General features: G+C 34.3%; 2 pseudogenes; both read left to right on the forward strand.

Annotated features, from left to right (window-relative positions):
- Positions 1-4391: 4391 nt before the first annotated feature.
- On the forward strand, positions 4392-7236 carry LOC110691236 (annotated as a pseudogene).
- A 649-nt stretch (positions 7237-7885) lies between these two features.
- On the forward strand, positions 7886-19625 carry LOC110724933 (annotated as a pseudogene).
- The last annotated feature ends 616 nt before the right edge of the window (positions 19626-20241 follow it).

Consider the following 20241-nt stretch of genomic DNA (forward strand, 5'->3'; position numbering starts at 1 on the left):
ATATGCAATAGGCCTCTTCTTTTGGAGTAAAACTGCTCCAATTCCAACTCCACTAGCATCGGTTTCAACTTCAAAAGGACTTGAGAAATCTGGTAACGCAAGTATAGGTGCTTCACATAGATTCTTTTTAACCAACTCAAACGCACTTTGAGCTTCTTTAGTCCATTCGAATTTACCCTTGTCCTTCTTCAAACATTCGGTCATAGGCGCCACAATACTTGAGAAATTCTTGACAAATCTTCTATAGAACGAAGCTAGACCATGAAAAGACCTTACTTCACTCATATTAGTAGGAACAGGCCAAGTTTTAATAGCCTCTACTTTCGAATGATCAACTGAAACTCCATCTTTTGATACAACATAACCAAGAAAAGTAACAGTAGGCACTAAGAAGTAGCATTTTTCAAGCTTAGCATAGAGTTTCTTCTCTCTTAACACTTCAAACACACTTGTTAGATGATTTAGATGATCATGCAAATTTTTAGAGTATATCAGAATATCATCTAAATAAACAACAACAAACTTGCCAAGGAAAGGTTTAAGTACCTCATGCATCAACCTCATGAAAGTGCTAGGTGCATTAGTGAGTCCAAACGGCATCACCAACCATTCATACAACCCTAACTTAGTCTTGAATGCTGTTTTCCACTCATCTCCTTCTCTCATTCGAATTTGATGATAACCACTCATAAGATCAATCTTAGAAAACAACTTTGAACCATGTAGTTCATCAAGTAGATCATCTAATCTTGGAATAGGAAATCGGTATTTGATAGTGATGTTATTCACACTCCTACTATCAATACACATACGCCAACTCCCATCTTTCTTTGGGACAAGTAAAGTAGGCACGGCACAAGGGCTCATACTTTCCCTCACGTATCCTCTAGTCATAAGCTCTTCAATTTGCCTTTGCATCTCCTTTGTTTCTTCCGGATTACTTCTATAGGCTGCCTTATTAGGTAATGGTGCTCCCGGAATCAAGTCAATTTGATGCTCTATCCCACGAATAGGAGGTAGTACCGGAGGTAATTCCTTAGGAAAGACATCCTTGAATTCTTCTAAAACAGATTCCAATTCATACGGCCTCTTTGCTTGTTTATTTTGATCAATTCGAATCTCATTAGAAACAAGTATATATACCACATTGTTGCTGCAAATTTCTTTTTCTAATTCCCTCTCACTAATCAAATAAGAATTCTTCGAATTAGAGGTGACATTAGAAGACTTGTTGCTTATCAAAGGTTTTAAAGCAACCGGTATCTCTTTTTCTCCTTTTCTCACAACATACACATTAGTCCTTCCATCAAACTCCACAAATCTATCATATTGCCAAGGACGGCCTACTAGTATATGACAAGCATCCATAGGACTAACATCACACAAAACTTTATCATGAAATTTACCAATTGAAAAGGAGATTAAGGCTTGTTTAGTTACCTTAACATCACTCGAATTATTAAGCCAATGAAGCTTATAAGGGCTTGGATGTTCAGTAACTGGCCACGTCAATTTGTCTACCAAAGTAGTAGATACCACATTAGTGCAACTCCCCGTGTCTATGATCATGTCACACAACCTATCTTCTACCTTGCACCTTGTAAGAAAGATTTTTTCCCTTTGATTGTTTTCCATAGGTACGGTTTTAGAGTGTAGTGCCCTTCTTAGAACCAAACTTTGACCATGAGTCTCGGGATCAATTTCGTCAATATGCCCCTCCTCTTCTTCAAAGTTTTCCTCTTCGTTCTTTTCTACATAGTCACTACCTTGCTCACACTTAGCTTGTTCTTGTTCCCACTCTTGAGCAGTCATTACTCTTTTTAATGGACAATTTGTTGCAATGTGACCAACACTACCACACTTGAAGCACTTCCTATCTTCAACAAGATTTTTAGGAGCTTCAAATTTTGATTTAGTCTCCTTGTAGTTCGAACTAGAACCACTTTTCTCCAAGCTGTTCTTCTCAAAAGGTTTAGCGAAACCCTTTACAAAGGACTTAGTGTACGTCCCTTTCTTCCCCTTTATCTGTTTTTCAACTTTCAAAGCTACCTTGCAAACATCCTCAAAGGACCAATATTGTTGCAATTCAACTTTTTCAGCAATATTATCATTCAACCCCGAAATAAATCTAGCAATCTTATGCTCAACAATCTCTTCTAAGCCACATAGCATGCATAACTTTTCAAATTCACCAATATAATTCTCAACAGTCATAGAATTTTGTTTAAAAAGTTGCATCTTAAGATAAACATCTTGAATATACTCACTAGGTACGAACCTCTTTTTCATGTGCCTCTTGAGTTGTTCCCAAGTTGAGATTCTTGCACGCCCCTCCTTATGCCTCTTCTTCTTTAGATTATCATACCAAAGACTAGCATAACCGGTCAGTTTTAATTCAGCCAATTTGCATCTTTTCCTTTCATCATACTCCTTGTAATCAAAGAGTGTCTCGGCCCTTCTAATCCACTCAAAGTATTTTTCAGGTTCATTCATACTCCCATTGAATTCGGGAAGATCTAATCTAAGGTTCCTATCATCATCCTTTGGTCTATCTATTCTCCTAGGCCTTGGTGATTCATCACTTGAGGAATAATTATTTCGTGGCCTCCTTGGGTTCCTCCTTGGTTGTTCTTCCTCACTTGAACCAGAATTAGGGTTAGAATTCCCTTTCCTTGAAGAATCTCCAGCACGAGTATCAAGCCTTTTTAATATCTCATCCATCCTTGCTGCCAACTCGTCAATTCGCCTATCTCTTCTAAGATTTTGAGCCTGTTCTAAGGTTAATCCCCTTGGAACTTGTGGGACCACTTCGTCACTCATGATTCCTACACAAACCAAGTCAGTTTATGCAAAAATCTTGATTAAAAGATCGAACCTTGAAGGAAAACTAGGCAACACAAAACCGGACTCCCAACCGCAAATCAGTGCACAAACACCAAACGTTTGAGGCTGTGTAGAGTGCGTTACTCAAAAATTATGAAATTTTATATGGTGATAGCTGGACGTTTTTCGAGTTCAATGCAAAAAGTATCACGTAAAAATTCCCAGCCAATTATTCCCAGTTTAATTTTTGCCGAAGTTGCGTAACTGGCTCTGATACCAAAGATGATGTGAATTATTGATCTGAAAATCAACAAAACACAAGGGATATGTTTAAGTCTAATTCTATACAGGAAATCCACCAAGAATTAAACAAAAAACTAAGACCAATCAATTAAGAATCCACCTAATTAATCAATCCAAACGAATGTTTTATCTAAAACAAGCAGAACAACAATTGATCACAATCAACAAAACTTAAGTGTTTAAACTTAAAACAATGTATATTAATCTGTCTATAATTCGTGTGTTTTACAGCCCTATTTATAGACTTAGTTTTCCTAGGAAGATTAGGACAAGTTCCTAATTCAATCCTAATTAAACTAGAATTCTAACTTGCTTGAAGAGCAAGCACCTTGGAGAACAAGCACACGCCTAAACTGATTTATTTTGCTAACTAACTGATTTTTAAAGCAACTAAATAAATATTAAAGATCCTAATGCTTGAACCAAGAAAAACCCTTTCAAGTGAAAGGTAAAAACTTGTAAGCAAAATCTAAGTAAAGAAAATTCAAGAAAGTTCAAGAAAGTGAACTAGATTCCAAGAAAAGCCACTAAGCAAACCGTGGCTTTGCTTTGATATCCAAGAAAGTGTCCATGCAATGCTTGGCTTGAATCAATGTTTAGGGACAAGCTATCTTGATGCATGATAAGCAAATCTTCGAAGTTCTCTATGCTTAGACTTGCATCATCCTCCTCTTCTTCGAAAGAATTTGTCCTCAAATCTCGAAGTTCTTCATCAGGAATATACTTAGCCAAATCGCCAACATTGAATGTAGCACTAACTCCATATTCTCCCGGAAGTTCTAACTTATAAGCATTGTCATTGATCTTCTCAATAATCTTAAAAGGACCTTCACTTCTAGGCATCAACTTATTCTTGCGTTTTCCTGGAAATCTTTCCTTTCTCAAATGTAACCATACCAAGTCTCCAACATTGTAATTTTGTTGCCTTCTATGCTTGTTTGCTCTAGCTTTGTACATGTCATTTACTTTCTCTATTCTTGTTCGAACTTGAGCATGTAATTTCAGCATACTCTTCAACTTAGACTCGGCATCTTTGTGAATTAACTCACCCTTAGGCAATGGAACAAGATCAATTGGAAGTTTCGGATTGACTCCATAAACTACCTCAAAAGGACTATGTTTGGTAGCATATGTAGGTGATCTATTATAAGCAAACTCCGCATGAGCTAGTGCAAACATTGTTTTTGCACTTGCATCTCAATGTCATTGAAAACATGTATTTACTGCTCCATAAATTGTGTTGATTTCGCGAAACTGAACTAATGATGAGGTATTGTCTTCTTTATCAAGGATTTTTGATGTATGGTGCATGCACATACCTGTCAAGGATCGAACTCCATTTCAAGGTCTACCTCCATCTTTTCTATTTTGTTATTCACCATGAATGGTTATATACATATGCATAGTACTTTAGTTTAATTTGTTATATCCTATTATCCTATTATCCTGTCATCCTACTTTTCTGTAAGTCTCAATGCAATGTATGCTATCTATATTTTTGTGTATTGTGTTGCTTTTGATCTTTTGAATTATATTGCCAAATACAAACTGAAAGGAAAGACATTTCATAACAATCGCGCCCTTAATGAACCTACAGAGTATATGAAAGAAACTTGTATTTAATCGCAGGTTTTGGCTGATATTCTTCCTAGAGACACACTTCTGTGGAAGCTGCAGATGATGAAATCAGCTTGTTCATTTGCTAATTCGCGTTTACATGCTGTCAAAGCTCAGATTCTAATTCTTGCCAGGTGATTATTCGCTTGAAATCTCGAATATAACATTTCACTTTCTGGTTTTTGTCTTTAATATTTGTAAATTATATCAGTGGGAGAGATCCACTGCTACCAAGCTTGGAGGAAGCAGAAAGGATTCGTGGAGCTTTACCAAAACAAGAGATTCGTGTGTCGAATAACACTGGTAAAATGCCAAAGTGTGAGATTCGTAACTTCAGGGATTCTGGTCACTTTCTCTTCTTGGTTAGTTGAACTTTGTCCTTTTTAAGAGCTTGGAACTGCGGATACTCTTGTCTTGTCAAGATTATTTTCTCCCTCTAGTTGTTCTGCTCTAGTCTTTGTTCTGTTCTAGTGTTTGACATTTTATTTTTATACTTTAATTCACAGGAAGAGGGTGTTGATCTAGTGACCATTATAAAGGGTACAAGTCTCTATCGTCGTGGTAAATCCCATGACTATTTCTGACTTCTTGCCTCTCAATGACACTAAAACATATGAATCATTCAGGTAAATAATCATTTTTAGTATGAACACTATGTATATATTACATTGTTTAGATTCAAACAACGTACGTGTAGATCTTGAATGTAGTCTTATAATCATCCTATCATGGACTACTACAGATGGCTGGATGTCGCTACTGGACTGGTGATGCTCTCTACTTTAGAGAATGGTAAAATTGTGCGAGGACTTGGAGGAATTCCTAGGGAAGGTCCTGTATTATTAGTTGGAAATCACATGTTACTGGGTTTGGATTTATATCCTATAGTACTAAACTTTATGACAAAGAGAAATGTTATTTTGAGAGGTCTTGCACATCCTTTGTTTTTTGTAAAGCTGGAAGAAGACGTATTGGATATATCTTTGTTCGATTCATTTAGGATGTTGGGTGCACTTCCTGTCTCAGCCAGCAACTTCTACAGGTCACTTTCATCGGGTTCTCACATTTTGTTGTATCCAGGAGGCATGCGTGAAGCTCTTCATAACAAGGTTCTGATCTCTATTGAAATCTTTGTAGTGTTGTAACTGTATGGCAATGGAATGCTCTGTGGACATGTTGTAATTAAGTTCGATTACAAAATAAGCTATGCAGGGTGAGGAATATCGATTATTTTGGCCAGAAAGGTCTGAATTTGTGAGAATGGCTGCTAGATTTGGAGCAAAAATTATACCTTTTGGGGCTATTGGAGAAGATGATGTTTGTGAGGTTAGTTCGCGTCTGTCTTAATACTTAGTCCATTAGAAATTTTACTTGTTTGCTTTTTATAATTATATATCCATTTTGTATTAGTCTAAATCAATTAGCAGATATGATTCTTTACACAAATTCATTCATATGCACTCTAAGGTATGCAATTTAGCAACAACTAACCTCCTTTTCTGTGGATGTACCTATATGGCTATATATGCAACATATGCAACATAAACATGTTTATCTTAACTTGAATAAGAATAATTTTGTTTTCGATCTTTTCCCTTTTTGCATTTCTGCAGTTTCTTCTGGACTCTGAAGATCAGATGAAAATTCCTTACCTCAGGGAAGCCATAGAGAAACGGACTAATCAGATTCAATTAAGGTAATCCTGATTTGACAAGATTTAATATTCCGTAATCCTTCTACTAACAGGTATGGTATTATCTTTTGCTGATTTGCTACAGTTTTTACCTTGACATATATGAGCTAACCTTTTTGTTAAATTTATGCAAGGACTGATTTGGAAGGGGAAGTAGCAAACCAAGTTGCGTATTTTCCAGGAGTTGTACCAAAAATTCCAGGCCGGTTCTATTTTATGTTTAGCAAACCAATTGATACAGCAGGTACAGACTTAAATATACGCCTTACAGTCTTCTTTTGAGTTTTCAGATTGCTGATGAATTCTAGTATAACCTTGAAATTAGAGGACTTTATTGATGCAAGTAGTGGTTTTGCAATCATGTACTATCTATGTTTAGCTGCTACATACAATGATATGAATTTTGCTGTGTATGACAGACATGAAGCAGGAATTGAGAGACAGAGAAAGCGCACGAATTATATTTGCAAGTGAAGTCAGAAGTTGAGCGTTGCATCTCATATTTAAAGGAGAAAAGGGAAAAAGATCCCTACCGGAGTCTTGCTGCCCGAACATTGTACTACACCATACATGGTTCCGCGGATGATGCTCCTACATTTGAGCATTAGTTGCTCATTATTTACAATTTTACATACATGAAAGTTACAGGAATTCAAGTACTATTATGTACAGAACTGAATACAATGGTCCATTCATCCTCTATATTCCCAACACAAGGTATAAGGAGACCTTTACTACAGTATGTAAATTCAGACAAACGATTGTTGATTGATGATTGGTGAATAGATTCTTTAATTTTTCTCGATAAAGATTTCATTATACACAAAGCAACATCCAGAGCTATGCCACCACACAATAGTTAATATCAATATATAAGTATTAATTTTTTGGTGCAAAATGCAAATATATATAAAAATTAAAACTCATGGCAAAACATGTTATTTTGCCATGCGTCACTAAGTTTGCCATTTGGCATATGATGAAAATGACACATGGAGAATTGACACTCCTTACCTTTGAGCTTTAATAATAATATTGATTTGTCACTAATTTTGCCTTGGCATATGATGTGACGTTATATCATCATCTCAGTCTAATAATGATTGAAAAACTCTTTATATGCATAACACCATAAGAATAAATTTTTTTCATTAATATACATTGGGTAAATGATAAATCAATCCGTTGTTAAAAAAAGATGATAAATCAAATCTTTATAAATTTGATGTCAATATATATGCTACTCCATAATGCACCAAAAAAAAAATCTATAATTACAATTTTATGAATTAATGCAAAAAAATACGGAATATAAATATTATTTTGAGTAAATTTTCAAAATATTTAATTCTCATAATAATGGCCAAAACCCGTGTGCTCGCAAGCATCTCCAATTGCATGGCTGCAAAATAATACTGAATTATATAGGAATCATATACTAATCGTCTAATTTGATCTATCATTAATTGAAAATGTCCTTTCTTACAACCAATAATAGATGTACACAATTATTAGTAATCGCGTACTCAAATTATATCCACCAATTCTGAACAAAGATATCAACAATTTCCATAATATTGACATTTTATTAATCCGTACTCTTTATAATATCTATACTTAATCAATTGGTAGTTGTTGTGGTGATGAATGGTGGTGGGCTGCATTCCTGATAAAAAGGACCACGTGTTCGATCCCCCACACAAACAATTGGGATCTGGTGAAGCCAAAAAAAAAAAAAAAAAAAAATCTATATATAAGATTATAGAGTAATAATACTCTACTACACTACCTAAGTTATTACTTTTCTCTTCATCTCTCTCATCTTATATTGATGGCGGTTACCGGTAAAGGCTACATCCCCGTCACCGGTGTAGGATTATTATCGACACCGGTGACGAGGTTGTTTGGTAGTGCTTTGCCGCGGCAGCGGGCAACCGTTTCTGCAGTCTACAATGCAGAGCGTAACTTTATTAGTGCATGGCCGATCACTTCCACCACGATAAAAACTACTGTAACGCCAACTGTAAAAGTGAAGGTAGCTAATAAAAACTATACTCATACCAATGGAAAGGCCATTAATGCGGGTGCAATAATGGAAGAGGATCAGGAAGATAAGAGAAGTTGGAGAGAATATTTTGAATTGGCTAAGCTCTTCATCAAATCCGACGGTGGAGGTGGCCGTGGCCATGGCCCGCCTCGTTGGTTTTCGCCATTAGAGACGGGGAGTAGAATGCACAACTCCCCTCTTCTTCTCTACCTTCCCGGTACATAATTTAATACTTTCTCCATTCTATTATCACGCTTGACAACGCATGTTTTTAACGATTAATATCGCTAATTATCAACGATAAAAAGTACATATTAATAAAATATAGATTGAAATGATTCAAATAAGATACCACATGAATATGTTTTATCGTATCTATAAACCACAAAGCGAGTCAAAGCGTGTTGTGTGAATAGTGTAAAAGTCAAACAGTGTCAACTAAATAAAATCAGAGAAAGTATAGCATTGCTTTTTAACATTTTTCTAACGTCTCATAACTATTTGTACATTATTTACTAAGGTGAAATTAAAGTTAAACATGTGCATAGATAGTATTGGTCTATAATAATATACTCTGTATTAAGGGTTGAAATTGAAAAGAATTACGGTGATTACATTGTTTTGTACTTATTTAAAGTCTCTCTTTTATTGATGTTTATATTTATTTTCATGTTGCAAATTACCCATTTACTCCCTCCGTTTTTGAAAACTTGATTTATTTTTCTTGGACTCGTATGCCGATGTTAATATTTGATCAATAATATCTTTAATTATCAATAACTGTAAATTCTAATACTCCGTTATTGAACATTAATAATCTATTCGTTGAGACGAGCGATTCTAACAAGTATCTACAAGACTATAGTTTTTCTTATGCATAAATCACAAATATTAATTAAAGTAGGACAAATAAATAGCGTAAAAAATAGAAATTAAGGAGCAGTAAGTATTTAAAAATGGAGACAATGATACGAAGTAACCTATCTTAGCTTCCTTTCCCACCTTAATTAGTTTTGAGGCTAAATCACATGGGATGGTTTTGTACTTTTGTAATTTTCTCTCATCATTAATTTATTTTCTTATTTGTGCACCCTAAAATCTTTGATGGCTAATAAGGCATCTATACTTTTATATACTTAAGGCCTGTTTTGATACGATTATTTTCAGTTCAGTTCAGTTCTAATAAGTTCAGTTCAGTTCAATTCAGCTCATAATTTCCTTCTCTTATAAAATATTCATTTCAGTTCAGTTCAGTTCAGTTCAGTCAATGAGAACATGCCCTTAGTATTAGAACCAATTGATTGTTAGTATAATGGTAATTGGAACTCCACTAGATAGGGATGACCAAAAAATATACAAGTACATAGTATTAGAAAAAGCGCTTATACAAAGACTTGAACTTGAAAGTTGAAACCAAGAAATATTATGTTACAAGCAAAGTCTTACACCAAATGTTCGTTGTGTATTTTTACTTAACAATATTATAGTCAACTTGAATATGATCCTCCTTAATTGTACAATTTGTTACATTCTCACATATCATAAGATAATTTAACAACTTTAATTTGATTTTGAAGTTTGAAAAATTGTACTTCCTCCGTTCTATTAACATTGCAACAATGGACTTTTTGCACTATTCATCACTCTTGTTTGACCATATAATATGAGTTATACATTAAGCAAAATATAGTCAAGTGGGATCTTGTTGGATTCGTCTCATAAAATACTTTCACAATATCAACTTTTTATAATTTTTACTCTTACACAATTATAGATATTTAGCATATAATATGTGTTTTGGGATGCGTAATTTCCTCCTTGTTGCAATATTAACAGAACGGAGGAAGTATTGTTTTTCAATTTGATGAAAAATAAGATATTTCTAAAATTTAGCACGTGATGCACATGTTATTGTGTTTATCTTTTGGCTAAATATATGTTATCTTTTGGCTAAATATATGTTTTTAAATTAAAATGTTTTATCGTGTATTTAAATTGTTTATAGATTGATTTAATCAAAACATGTGTAAATTCCTATTTAATTCATCTTAACAAAATAACCCTTAAAATATATTATGTAGGGGTGACAATTCAGGTCAGCGGGTCGGGTTTGGGTTAAATTTCAGGTCGATTTTGGGTTATGCTTAAAAACTATAAAAAAATAGCGTAAAACTAAATATTATTATGAAATATGAATTGGATGACATCGGGTCGGATTCGGGTTTCTCTTAATAACTTCGCATCGGATTCAAGTCGGGTTATCGGGTCTGGTCAGGGATTGTCAGTCATATATATATTTTTAAAGAAGTCCTAAAGGACACTAAATTTCATTAAACCATACAGCATCTACAGTTGACAATGAACGATGATGAAAACGAATTTAACAAAATCAAACAAGAATTAATCGGGTAAGGGCTAAGAATCCAAATACATAAATATAACAATTCAATTCGGCATATTCTCGATATGTTGTCCCATACAACTTTTTGAGTGGATCCGTCGTCGCTTCACAATTTTGTGAGAAAGTAAATTCTTGTGCCGATTGCGTAACCCGAATCCGAGCCATAATCAATAGTGGCCCCGCACAACCGAATACCAACTTAAGCACAAATAAAACCTTGTCTTTGTATATTATTATGGGTATATCTTATATACCCATAATTAAAAATTTAACATGTCTTTGAAAGTGTCTATAATAAAGATGAAATTATTCAAATTAAGTGTCACTTTTTTTTTTTTTTTTTTTTTTAATACAAATTAAAGTGTCACTTAGAGCAAAGTCTAGGGTTACACACTACTGGGGTTAAATTGTTGCAATTTATTTCAAAAAAAAAAAAAAAAAAAAAAATTGACTTTCATGGATTCATACATTCATGAGTTCATCCGGTTCCTGGGCTCTTTTATCTAATTATCAATTTCCTTTTCATTTCCAATTTCATTACAAGAAATTTATTCCGCCAAACACTTCCCCTCTTCCACAATACTCGTATAAATTACACAAATCAATAAAAAAGTGTTCAACTTAAAGTTACGATGAATTTGAGGATTTCTAGTTTATAGGAGGAAAGAAAAATGGGTGAATTTCAATTTTTTTGGAGTGGTGATGGTTTTAATAGGTTGGGTTGATGAAGAATTGATGATATTTTGGATTAGCAAGCTCAACAAACTCGTCGCCAACTCTACCACGAACTGGGTTTCCCTGTTATGGGTGTTTAGCACTTTGGCGACGAGTTTGTTGATTTGTCGTGGGAAACCCAGTTCGCGGTAAAGATGAATATGTTCAAATTTCATGATATGGAAAATAGGATGGGAGAGAAAACTAAAAAATGTGGGTTTGATGAATACTGTCAATTGGTAGTGTCAACACTCACCAAGGAGGTAATTTTTGACAAAATTTCAATCTTAAAATGAGTGCTTTACTAGTAGTACAATTTGCTATGTTTAATATTTCATTACTCATTCAAAGTTGGTTTTTATCAAATTATTTACAGGAATTGATGGTCTTGGATGTGGGCTTGTTTTACAACACCAGAACCTAGGCTTGTTTTACCCTCCTCATTAGTTTATTGCCAATCCTTTTACTTTACTGTTTATATAATTTCATTGGCAAAAAAGCCTGTTTTTTTTAACAACAAAGATATCCTATTTTGGCTATTTGTATGTAATTGTTGATGCAAAAGATATACCCATGAGATTTTATAAACATGTACTGCTCCATAGTGACCATAAACCTTTACACTTGGTTTGGATGAGACTCATGAGAGATAATTGGAAAGAAAGGGCGGGAAGCGAAAGGGAGGGGAACAGATTCCTGTGTTTGGATGAGAGGTTGGGGGGGGGGGGGGGATGAAGTTGAGGGAAAAGGCCCTCCTTGTTTAATAAACAATATCCCTCAAAATTGGAGAAATTTGGAAGGAAAATGATCCCCTCCCTTTCCTCCTCTTTCCCTACATTCCTATCTATCTTGCTATACTAAGTAAGTGTTTATCACGCCGAACTAATGGGATATTGTGTTCTATGTCAAGGATGTTTGATGTATGGTGCTTGCACATACCTGTCAAGGATCGAACTCCATTCCAAGGTCTACCTCTTTTTGATTTGCACCATTAGTTATATACATATGCAGAGTACATTGTCTGTTTTTTTTTTGTTTTTTTATTTAATTTTTTGTAACCTGTTATCCTGTTTTGTATTATACTTTGTAATAAACTAAATGATCATGTAATCAATTCTATTCAACGTATCACGTATGTAGCGTATATTCATGTTGAACCCATTTTACATAAATATAATGTGTTGCTGTAATAATCCTAATGTTTGTGGTCATAGAAAATATTGTTTTACTACTGATATTATTCTTTCTTCATTTAGAACTGGTATTGCTGGTTGAGGAAACTGCAAGGTCAGAGAATCATCAGTCCCCTGAGAAACCCATTTACCTTGTTGGAGAATCAATTGGAGGATGTCTTGCATTAGCTGTGGCAGCTCGAAATCCTGATCTTGATCTTGTACTCATTTTGGCTAATCCTGGTAAGAATTATTGTTTGTGTAACCAACCTGTACTTGTAATTTTCTTACAATGATTTCCCATGTAAATTTTCTTGAGCTGAACGACCATCAATCTTGTGATCTCAATTAAGTTTGTATAGAAAATATACCACTAAGTTGTATCAGCTAAACTTTGGCTAAATGTGCTGCATTATGTGAATCTCAGTCGATGTTTAAAATGTTATCAATATGATTTTATCGATTACAAAAATCTACCTCTACGGTGCCATGATTTGCAGAAATTCTCTATTGTTGAAGTGAAATGCCTAGGACAAAGACCATTGGTTAATGAGGAATATCCAGGAGCATATGTAAGCTAGATTAATTTATGTTAAAAACATCTCTCAAATCCTGGAGATTAGAACATTGGTTTTGTTATCTCTGGTTATTTGATCCTTTATCAAAATTGTATCCAACATTTTTAGTCTACTATTACTTGTTAGTTTGCCACTCCATAAAGTTTAACTGTCATGTTTATTCAGTTACTTTGCTAGAACTAGTTATAATATAATTTTGATATTGGTCTTGCAGCTACATGTTATAGCAAATCAAACCTGCAACTTCTATTTCCTTTATTGAAAGTCATCCCCAATGAGCTTTCTCTGATCAGTATGCGAAACACCCTCGGCCTTATGACAGGTTTAGTTTTCTTTTCGTTTATCCGATTTTGTATCCTTCATCTAATCCAATAATTTATGCATGCTGAAGACTGAATACTATTTCCTAATCTTCCTGGGTGTTTTTTAATCAAAGGATCATTGATACGTAGTACCTCTTTAGTAAATCAGGTGTATGTAGGTCCTAAATAATCTGTGTTCATGGTCCTTTGCTTTAGTTTTTTATGTGAATATGAATCCGACTTTAAGTTACTCATAATTAATGGTCCTACACCATAGATATGAGTGTGAGGTTGAAAATGAAATGTCTACCTTTGGTTGTAGTGCTTCACATATTCTAATTATATCATCAACAAAACAGACGGGGCAGCTGTATCAGTTCAAATATGTGTTTATGAGATAATAATTTATTATATCAAGTGATTTTAGCGTGTGCCCATGTTACCAGATTCTCCATTGGAGATTTTGTTTTTGTGTTTTTGTGTGCGTGTGTGTGTGTGTGTGTGTTTTTTTTTTTTTTTTTTTTTTTTTTTTTTTTTTTTTGAGAGAGAGAGATCATAAAAAAATGAGGTCTAGAGTATGTAGTATAATAGTTATAGGAATATATATTTCTCTCATGATTTTTACTCAAAAGAGTAGACTTGTATAGAAACATGTTGAGACTCAAAAATGTAAATAGAAAAGACAATGTCAACTTGTTTCAGAAATAGAGAAACTCTAAAGTTTGACCTTCACATTTGCAAACTTAAGTGTTGGATTTCAATGCAGGGTATGTACCATGCCCTGAATTATGAGACCTAAACTCATAACTGTGAAAGGCTACCATTGCAATGTCGAATAACAAATGCTAGGAATACCTGATGATACAGTTTTATAAGCAGTGATTTTAATAGAGGAGCGCTTGACTTCCATAAAAAATAGCAAGCTGGACATAGGTTAGAAGCTGAATTGCTAATAGACCTTGTAATATCATTGAGTTTATAATTCCGCCACCACTCATATCATTAACGATGGGCAATGCAGCAAATTTTCTGAGCCATTAGACTTTTTCATTACTGATCCATGTCTGTTTCGACGAGGAGGAGCAGACGAACTGTATCTGGCTAGCAAAAAAATTAAGCAACTGCCAACTGACAACTTCCTTTCAATTTCCCCAGGTGATCCCTTTAATTTGCTCTCATCTAGTGTGGAGAAAGGGCTTGAAGGTCTTGAACGACAAGCAACATTGGAACAACTTTCTCAAGGTCTTGGTGATCTGTTATCCTACTTATCTGTAAGGCTCAATACTCTTATTGGATTCCATTGCACAACTTATTTTACATTTATGATAGTCATGTATGTACAGCAGATTGTCCATGTATTTGTGTTTTGTTTTGCTTTTATGCATGTTGCCAAAATCAAATTTAATTGCAAAACAATAACGCTCTTACATGCTGTTCTTTCACTTGGCGTGTCTCTGCTTGAAGGCTTTCTCTTCCTTTCTATCTGGTAGGATAATTAAAGTGTACTTGGGATTACTAAGGAAGAGAAAAAAAAATTCAAAACTTCTTTTACTCATTATTCATGTCTTCTTTCTTATTATATACAAGTACAAATTAAAGTATCATTGTAAGTTTGCAACCTAATTTCCTTAAAATATCAATTCTCTTCATATATGGCTTATTACTTATGAAATTTTATCATTTATTTACAGTATCAGAATGCTCTTGTTTTTCATTATACACTTATACAAGTGAATACTTACTAAGCAGTGAGCTCTTGATTGAGGTCACAGTTATTCACTGGAATTTTAACTGTGAATTATTGTGAGCCTTTTGTCATTGATATCTTAGACCCAATCGATTTTCTTACTTCGCACGTTACCTAGTTGTAAGAAATTCATTATTAAAGTCGCAGGTCTTGGCTGATATTCTTCCTAGAGACACACTTTTGTGGAAGCTGCAGATAATGAAATCAGCTTGTTCATTTGCTAATTCGCGTTTACATGCTGTCAAAGCTCAGATTCTAATTCTTACCAGGTGGTCAATATTTTCATCTCATAAGCTTAATATGTTACTGTTAAAACTTAAAAGAGTTCCTTAATTTGCAGTTCTGGTTTGCCATAGCCCCAAGATAAGGAATGAATATATCTTTAATCTTGCTAATCTTTAGTTTGGGATTTTCAGATTTACTTGCTTGAGTACTTCTTAAGATTGATTACACTGTGTGTTCCTCGCCAGACCACATGGAGTGCCTGTCAAAATAGATTTGTGAGGCGATGGTACTAATTTGGTTTTTGACCTGATGTACGCCACAATAGCTCGTTTATTTTTTATGGTAAATAGTGAGTAAATCAAATCTCACAAATACATATACAATTAACTAATACAAGCATGCAGCACACCTTTAAGTATTTGTGCAAATAATACTAGGAAGCATAGAACTAGAAATAAGATGATGTCAAATAAGGCAGGATGGTCTTAGATAATACTTAGAAAAAAAATGCAGAGGTATATCAAACACTTCACAAAACTTTTAATTCTTCATGAGAATCACCATCATTTGATTGTACTCAAGAAGTCTTGTACAGTGATATATGACTTCACTTTCTGATTTTCAGCTTTATTATTTGTAATTTATCTCAGTGAAAGGGACCAGCTTCTACCAAGCTTGGAGGAAGCAGAAAGGATTCGTGGAGCTTTACCAAAACAAGAGATTTGTGTCTTGAAAAACACTGGTAAAATGCCCAAGTGTGAGATTCGTAGCTTCAAGGACTCTGGTCATTTTCTCTTACTGGTTAGTTGAATATTGTCCTTCTTAAATGTTCGGGACTGGATGCTGATATGGCCCTTTCTATTCTTCTTTATATGATACTCTTGGCAAGTTTTTTGTTCCTTTTGTTTTATTTGTAATTCTGTTCTAATCTTGACATTTCCATTTTAATATGCTTTAATTCACAGGAAGATGGTGTTGATATTGTGACCATTATAAAGAGTACAAATCTATATCGTTGTGGTAAAATCCATGACTATCTTTCTGACTACTTGCCTCCCACTGATGCTGAATTTAAAAATCTATCTGATCCATTCAGGTAATCATCATTTTTAGTAAATTTATCTGTGTGAATGTAGTAATGACACCAGATAGGAAAATTTCAAGAAGGGAGAAAAGAAAAGTTCTTGAGGTTATATAACCATATAATCTCCTCATTTCAGAGTATACTACCATAGCACCATTTAGATCCTAAAATGTCAATGCAACATCAGATGTCACTATACATCATCAACATAATTATATGTGATATTAACTGAATTCTATAAGTGTTTAAGTAGCTATATTTCCTTTTATCTTGAAATGAAGGGGGAAAATGAGGAACACTATATTACATGGTTCAGAATTCAGATTTTAAACATTTTGTGGATCTTGATTATAGTTGCTTTTATCACCATATCATTGATCACAGATGGATTGACATTGCTACTGGACCGGTGATGCTCTCTACTTTGGAGGATGGTAAAATTGTGAGAGGCCTTGCAGGAATTCCTATTGAAGGTCCTGTAGTACTAGTTGTAAATCACATGTTACTGGCTTTGGATACATCTCCTATACTACGAAACTTACATGGAAAAAAGAAATATTCTTTTGAGAGTTCTTGCACATCCTTTGTTTTTTGTAAAGCTGCAAGAAGATGTATTGGATTTATCCATGTTCGATTCATTAAGGATCATGGGTGCAGTTCCGGTCTCAGCCAGTAACATCTACAAGTTACTTTCATCAGGTTCTCACATTCTGTTGTATCCGGGAGGAGTGCGTGAAGCTCTTCATGACAAGGTTATGTATCTCTTTTAAAATTGTGTCTTTCTCAATTTTAGCTCATTTTGGTGATAGTTTAAGGTTGCAAACTCTAGACTGATGTCAGATGTGTGCAGCTTTCCCCATTAATTTACTTGGCTAATCTTGTATAGCTGTCCTTTTATGTAGAGATCAGCTGAGAATTATAAGTAACTCAAGGATTTTTTTTAAAATAAAAAGGGCAGACAATTCCAATATAAATACCAAGTGTAATGGTAATACTAAAGAGCATTTCCTTTTATAAATCCACTGCTGGGAGAGAGTCAAAGTCACAGAATTTTGAAATCCCTGTATGGCAATGGAATGTATTGGTTGACATTTTATAAATAACATTCGAATAAACAATAAACTATGCAGGGTGAGGAATATCAATTATTTTGGCCAGAAAGGTCTGAATTTGTGAGAATGGCTTCTAGTTTTGGAGCAAAAATTATACCTTTCGGAGTTATTGGAGAAGATGATGTTTGTGAGGTTAGTTCACGTTTGTCTTAATATTTGGTCCATTTGGAATTTTAAGCATACTCGATTATGATTATCCATTTTGTACTTCAAGTCTAAAACATTTAGCATACATGTATGATTCTTTTACGCAAATTCATTCATATGCGCTCATGTATGACAAATTCCCTAGCATATTAAGGTATGTAATTTGTCAACAACCTGTTATGTGGATGTACCGATGCAACAAGCATAAATCATGCTTGTCTCGCGTTTACATCCATAACTTGCATGTATGATTTACGTAAGATTTATTTTGTTGCATTTTTGCAGATTCTTCTAGACTCTGAAGATCAGATGAAAATTCCTTACCTCAGGGAGACCATAGAGAAACGGACTAGTCAGATTCAATTAAGGTAATTTTGGTTCTATATCCTGATTTGGCAAGATATTTATAGTATCTCTTGCTCCGGTTTTTAGCTAACATATGAGTCCTCAAATAAAGGCTTGATACAAACAAAAAAACATCTATGAGCTAACCTTTGTTAAATTTATGACAGGACTGACTTGGAAGGGGAAGTAGCAAATCAAATTACATATTTTCCTGGAGTTGTACCAAAACTTCCAGGCCGATTCTATTATATGTTTGGCAAACCAATTGACACAGCAGGTATCTTTCCAATTAGTGTATGCAAAGATTGATTCTGTCTCATGTCAGTACAGACGACTTACACGCCACTTTTTTAGAGTTTTCAGATTGCTTATGTATAACATGGATATCAACGCAAGTAGTGGTTCTGTAATTCATATACTATTTATGTTCCTGATTTCTCTATTTCTTCATCCGATCAAATTTTCTTTTAAAGGTTTGTCAGTCATCATTGTTGATGATATGAATTTTTCTGTGTATGACAGGCATGAAGCAGGAGTTGAGAGACAAAGAGAAAGCACACAGAGTATATTTGCAAGTGAAGTCAGAGGTTGAGCGTTGCATCTCATATTTAAAGGAGAAAAGGGAAAAAGATCCCTACCGGAGTCTTGCTGCCCGAACATTATACCAAACCATGCATGGTTTTGATGCTGAAATTCCTACATTTGAGCATTAGTTATTATTTACATACATGGAAGTTCTTTAATTACAGGAACTCATGTTATCTACAGAACTGCATACAATGGTCCAGTCACCCTGTATACTCCAACACAATAAAAGGCTAAGGGACCTTTACTATGTAAAATCAGACAAACGATTAATAACGATTCATTGGTGGCTTATTTGCTTCCTGAACCGTTATTTTCATACCTGAAGGAATATGTTTCATTTCTATCTTTACGTTGTCAACCACAATGCTCAGGTGCCAGTGTGCCACAACAAGTTTCATTCATCACAGGAGACAGTTATTATAAGTCTAACAAGCCAGATTCATTCGAGGAGTCCAGTAACTACTTTGGAGCTCCTGCTGATTGATGAATGTGTTGATTTTAAGGTTGCTAACTACATCCTCCAATACAGTACGATTCTGATTAACAGCCGAGCTCTTAGTATGAATGTAGCTTGAAAGTTTTCTTCATTTTCTGCTTTCTGGCTTTGTAGTCTCTGTCTTTGTTTATAGGAGTTGGAAACTTGGAAGCACTAGCTAAGCTTTCTTAATGAAACTGGCAGCATGTGTAACAAAACCGTAAAGATATATAAATCTTCTGTTCTCTTGTACTTCCTTCGTGTCCTCGAATCCTGCTATATATTGAGCTTAGATTAAGTCATACTTCATAGTATACATTCATTGGTTTTTACAGAAGCAACTATTTTGTATACAGTCACAAAATGAACATGGTAATTTTTTTTGTTAAACTCGGTATTTTTGTTACCAAGTACCCTATTACAGTTAAGCCATAAGCCAAATGTTATTACAGGACCTTGGAAGGAAATGCGTCTACATAGTTTTTTTGGTCATTCCTATATGATCAAGTAATAACATTTTCTAACCCAAAAAGATGAAATTAGTATTGTAACATTTGAAAATAAGATAATGAAATGGGCTTTATATGGTCCATTATGGTAATGCATAAAAATCGGGACTATGATAGGCCCAATATGAGTCTGGTCTTATTTAAAATTGAGATTATAGCCGATTCATAGATTCTAAATCGCAATTCGCAATTGACAATTGTTAAAAAACAAAAGACGTGGAAACTGCAATGCATATACTAAGTCAAAATTTGAATAGTTATATCAAATATAACAAGTCTTCTGGCCCGTGCAATGCACAGGTTATTCATATAAAATTGTATTGAGATATAAACGAGGAAATATCAGTAAGTCATTATAG

The sequence above is a fragment of the Chenopodium quinoa genome, unplaced genomic scaffold (assembly GCF_001683475.1).
Source record: "Chenopodium quinoa cultivar QQ74 unplaced genomic scaffold, ASM168347v1, whole genome shotgun sequence".
Classification (NCBI taxonomy): domain Eukaryota; kingdom Viridiplantae; phylum Streptophyta; class Magnoliopsida; order Caryophyllales; family Amaranthaceae; genus Chenopodium; species Chenopodium quinoa.